The following is a 6,000-nucleotide window of genomic DNA, read 5'->3' on the forward strand; positions in this document are numbered from 1 at the left end:
TGGAACAATTATTGTTATTATTGTTTTTTTTGGTATAATTTTTATCTTTATATCTTATACCAATAATGTTGTCCAAGGTCATTTTTGCTAAATATTTAAATTTATTATGGCAATAAATAACACTTGTGTGATTGCCTATCACAATTCCAAGTGTGTCAAGTTGCGCAAATCAAATATTTGAGTTTATAATGACAATAGTGAACATATATGTGGTTGCCTATCGTGATCCTATATGTGTCAAATTGTCTTTGTTGAGATATTTTAACTCCCACTTTTAGTTTCTTTATTATTGTGATTACTAAGATCCATATGGGTATTGTAATTGTCCTATCGATGATAATAATACTTAGTAGGATGCTTAGATTGGTGAAGGAAATTAATTGTATATTATGAACCGTACTAATTTTATTTGCCCTTTCGGTAATAAAATTAGTACATCTTGGTTGTGATATTTAATTAATTATTCTTACTGCCGTGGAATTTTAAAAATTCCAAGCTATTGCTAAATTAAGAAATTCTGGAAACTAGCAAATGCATGATATTGTAATAACATGCATATTGCTGAATTTTGCTACTTTCTAGCTACTAGCAATCCTGGTATTACTCTTTAATTGTCTGCCATCAAACTTCTTACTGGAAATAATTTTGAAGAACGCTTTGAGTCTTTCAATGTGCATATGACTCTACATAATCTTGACTTGACTTTGAGGGTTGATGAGCCAAGTAGGCCCACTGATGTGAGCTCTGTAGATGAAAGATCATTTTATGAAAGATGGGAGCACTCCAATAGGAGTTGTTTGATGGTGATGAAATACACTATGGATAAATCTATCAAAGAATGCGTGCTAAAGACGAAAAGGGCCAAAGACTTCTTGGAATATGTGAAGGCCAATTATACGAAAATTGATAAGGCATAAATGACAACTTATTTGAAGCTTCTCACAACCACTGTGTATGATGGAGTAGGTGGGGTTAGAGATCACATCATCAAGTTAAAGCACTACTTCAACAAGGCAAATGATATGAAAGTGGAGTTGGGTGAAAAATTCTTGAAATGGTTGATACTTGAGTCTTTTCCTGTTTCCTTTGATGCAGTGAAGTTGACTTACAATGCCTTGAAGGAAGAATGGACTCTAGAGGAGTTGATGTCCCATTGTGGTGCAACATGAAGTATCACTGAAGAAAAATGAGACTCACTCCCTTGCTCCTGTTATTGAGCAAGTCAGTAATATGAAGAAAAAACCTTCACACAAGAATTTTGGAGGCTTTAAGCAGTTCAAGAGGGAAGGGAATTCAAATCAAGGAACCTCTAATGCATCTGTTTCTTCTAATACTGCAAAGAGTGATTAATTCAAGGGGAAGTGCAACTTTTGCCACAAGATTGGCCACAAGCAGGCTGATTGCTTCAAGTTTAAAAATTGGCTAGAGAAGAAAAAGAAATATGAAATTTCAGTTATGGTTAATTTGAATGCAAACATGATTGAGACTGATATTGTTGATGTTCATACCAATTCTTGGTGGTTAGATACCGGTGCCACTATTCATGTCACTAATTCTTTGCAGGAGATGACAAACAAAAGGAGGTCATCAAAGCATGAAGAAAGTGTGTATATGGGTGATGGAAGCAAAGTGAAAGTGGAATTTTTTGACATGATAAAGCTAAGGTTGATCACATAAAGTTTTTTGTTGTTACACAATGTGACTTTCATACCCTCACTTCGAAGGAATCTGATTTCTTTATCTATTTTGGATAGACATGGTTATTTTTTTCACTTTGGAGGTGGAAAAGTGGATATTTTTAGCAACTCAGTCTTAATTGACAATGATGTTTTGTTTGGAAATCTTTATAGTCTCAGTTTTCATCATGGTTCTTTATGTGATTCATCTTCTGTTAATTATGATGTTGGCTGCAAGCATGCTATAATGAATTTGAGTTCTTCCATGTTGTGGCACAAACGCCTGGGTCATATTTCTAGGCAAAGATTAGAGAGATTGGTTAAAGATGGTGTGCTTTCTAATCTTGATTTCTCAGACTTCGAGACTTGTGTTGTTTGCTTAAAAGGGAAGATGACAACAAAGACTAGAAATGAGAAGATTGATAGGTGTGGAGGCACTTTAGATTTGATCCACACAGATATATGTGGTCCTTTGACACCAATTGCTTTAGGGGGTTATAAATATTTCATCACTTTTATTGATGATTTCTCTAGATATGGTTATGTTGAACTAATCCATGAGAAATCTGACTCCCTAAATGTGTTTAAAGCCTTTAAGTCTAAGGTGGAGTTGCAGTTGGGAAAGCCCATTAAAGCTGTGAAGTTTGATAGAAGTGGTGAGTATTATGGGAGATATGATGAGACTGGACGGAATCATGAACCATTCGCTAAGTTTTTGTTGGAATGCGACATTGATGCTAGATATACAATGCCAGGCACTCCTCAACAAAATGGAGTTGCAGAAAGGAGGAATCACACATTATTAGATATGGTGAGGTGCATGTTGTCTAATTCCTCATTGCCATAATTTTTGTGGGGTGAAGCCTTAAATATTGCGGCATATATTTTGAATCAAGTGCCCAGTAAGTCTGTGCCTAAGACACCTTATGAGCTATGGTCAGGGAAGAACCCAAGTCTTCATTATTTCCATGTTTGGGGATGTAAGGCTGAGGTTAGGCCCTATAACCCACAATCAAAGAAACTTGATCTAAAACCATTAGTGGTTTCTTTGTTGGCTATTACATTGGATCAAGGGGTTTCAGATTTTATTGTCCATCTCATACCACCAGGATCATTAAGTCAGATAGGGTTGTATACTTTGAGGATGAAGTTAATGCTGATCCAAATTTTATGCCTCGTGAGATACCTTTTGGAGAAGAGCATGTTGTGATTCCTTTTCCTACGTCTCATGTTCCAAATGTGGATGTTCCTATTGTCCAATAGCCAGCCACTAATCAAGGAGAGCATGGTGATCAAGTGGAACCTGACATTCCTGTTGATGATAATGTTGTTGATGGGGTTCCTTTGAGAAGATCATAAAGGGTTCGTAGGCTGGCTATTTCAAATGATTACATGATTTATTTGCAGGAGCATGAGTATGATGGTTATGATGCTTCTGATCCAGTCACTTATCAAGAAACAATTCATTGTCCTCAATTCACTTCTTGGAAAAAAGTCATGGATGATGAAATGAACTCTATGTATATGAATGGTGTTTGGGATTTGGTGGAATTGCCACATGGTTGTAAACTAGTTGGATGCAGTGGGTATTTAAGACCAAACGTGATTCTAGCAGGCAAATAGAGAGATATAAAGCTAGACTTATGGTTAAAGGTTATAGTCAAAGAGAAAGAATTGATTTCAAAGAAACCTTCTCACCTGTGTCGACCAAGGACTCTTTTAGAGTGATTATGGCCATAGTACCTCATTTTGATTTGGAGGTACATCAGATGGATGTCAAGACACCTTTCTTGAATGGTGATTTGGATGAGGACGTGTATATGGAGCAACCTACTGGTTTTGCAGAAGTTGGAAAGAAAGATTTAGTTTGCAAGCTTAATAAGTCCATTTATGGTCTTAAACAGGCTTCGAGGCAGTGGTATCTGAAGTTTGATAGGATTATCACCCAAAATAGTTTTAAAGAGAATACTATTGATAGATGCATATGTTTGAGGGTCAGTGGGAGTAGTTGCATATTTCTTGTTTTATATGTTGATGATATACTACTCGCATCAAATGATTCTGACTTGTTGATTGAGACAAAGCACATGTTGTCAACCCATTTTGACATGAAGGATCTTGGTGAGGCTTCTTATGTTTTGGGCATAAAGATTCTTTGTGATAGGGCTAATGGAGTGCTTAAATTGTCTCAAAGAACCTATATTGAGAAGATATTGAAGAGGTTCAATATGCACAACTGTAGATCTTCTAAAGTGCCAATTGTGAAGGGTGATAAGTTTTCAAAGGCTCAGTGTCCTCAAAATGATGATGAGCGAGAGGAAATGAGAACCATTCCTTATTCATCTATGGTTGGTAGCCTTATGTATGATCAAGTATGTACACGCCCTGATATTGCTTTTGTTATGGGCATGTTGGGAAGGTACTTGAGCAATCCTGGGTGTCAACATTGGAAAGCCGCTAAGAAGGTCCTTAGGTATTTGCAAGGAACTAAGGACTTAATGTTGACATATCGGCACACCAGTTTACTTGATGTAGTTGGGTTTTGTGATGCTGGTTTTGCTGGCTGCATAGATGATAAGAAATCCACTATGAGCTATATTTTTATGATGGCAGGAGGAGATGTATCTTGGAAAAGTGTCAAGAAAACACTTACAACATCCTCAACTATGGAGGCGGAGTGTGTGGCATGTTATGAGGCTTGTTGTCATGTTATATGGATGCGGAATTTTATTTCAACTTTGGGAGTTGTTGACTCCATTTCTAAACCGTTGAAATTATTTGTGATAATTTCACAGATGTTGCTTTCTCTAAGAACACTCTAAGTATTTCTTGTTCCAAACAAATTGATGTAAAGTTATATTTTGTTAAGGAGAAAGTGCCAAAGTTTCTTATTGATATTGAACACATGTTCATAAAAAGTATATTGGCGGATCCATTAACAAAACGCTTACCCATAATTGTGTTTCAGGAACATGTATCTCAAATGGGGTTGTTGGAAGCCTAGGTTGTATTAAGTTAGTGGGAGCCACTTTTGGTATTGTAATATTATGCTATTGTTGGAAGGATTGCTATTATTGTATATTTCCCTATGAATCAAGTAATGAAGCATATATGATTGCTTTTGATTATTTGTTTTTGATGAGATTCTATGGGACATTGATTTATGATTATGTATATGTTGTGATGTTTGATTATGTAGTCCAAGTGGGAGAATTGTTGGAATTTTTATGTGTGGACTTACATAATCAATTTGATAATATCATAAATCAATGTTAATTTAATTTTTGCATTGTGGTCCATAATGGGATTTGACACATTATTGCTTGATTTTTTATGGGCTCACCCTAATTCACTTTACTAGCCATTAAGTCAAGTAGTCCAAATAATGTGTGTAATGTGTAATATATATATGAATTTATTTACATATATATATATATATATATATATATATATATATATATAGATATATGTGCATTTGGAAGGGGTCTCCTTTCTTCTTCTTGGAGAGCACACACTGCACGCACACACACACTTGGACTAAATTTTGGGAGAAAAAGGAAGAGCTCATTGAACCCTAATTCTCGTATCATCACGCACCTAGAGCAGCTTCTTGGATACCAGTGGAGGAAGAAATGGCTTTTCATGGCATAAACCAAGGTAACCAGCTCATTTTTTGCCGTTCAATGCATACTTAAATGTTAACATGTGATCCTATGCTATTTCAATTCTCTTCGGCAGCTGCACCACCATAGAGGAATTTTAGAGAGGTTTTTTATAATTATGATTTTCGGTGGAGAATATGCATGTGAAGACTTTTTCACATGATGGATGCATAGATGGACTTTGCCAGTGGGGCTTCATGATATATGGAAATTCTGGCACACCACGACTGCATATGGAAATTAAAAAAAAAAAAAAAAAACACTACTGCAAATGAGAAAAGGCATTACGCATCTTGAGAAGAGGTTTAGATTCATCCATGGTGAGGTGTCATTTCCAAGCTGGTGGAGTCAATAGAACGTTTATGGGAAGTAAGGTTGTGATTTTTTAGAAAATGGAGAATCAGTCCGGTGAGCATAGCGAGATTCCCTTCTGAAAGAAAAATTTCCATAGTTGGTTTTGGCAAGTGAAAAGAGCAGGATGCAGCGTGTATGTAGACAGAGAGTGAGGTCGTGTTCAAGGAAAAGAGGGAGATGCAGCCGCATGATTGAGAGGAAAGAAAAATGATTTTCGGCACGTGGAGGAGAAGAATAACAGGCTGGTGGAGGAATTAATATGACTTTTGGGGAAGATACAGAGAACGTTTTGAAAGACATGACACTAA

This window comes from Vitis vinifera, chromosome 8 (genome assembly GCF_030704535.1).
Source record: "Vitis vinifera cultivar Pinot Noir 40024 chromosome 8, ASM3070453v1".
Taxonomy (NCBI): Eukaryota; Viridiplantae; Streptophyta; class Magnoliopsida; order Vitales; family Vitaceae; genus Vitis; species Vitis vinifera.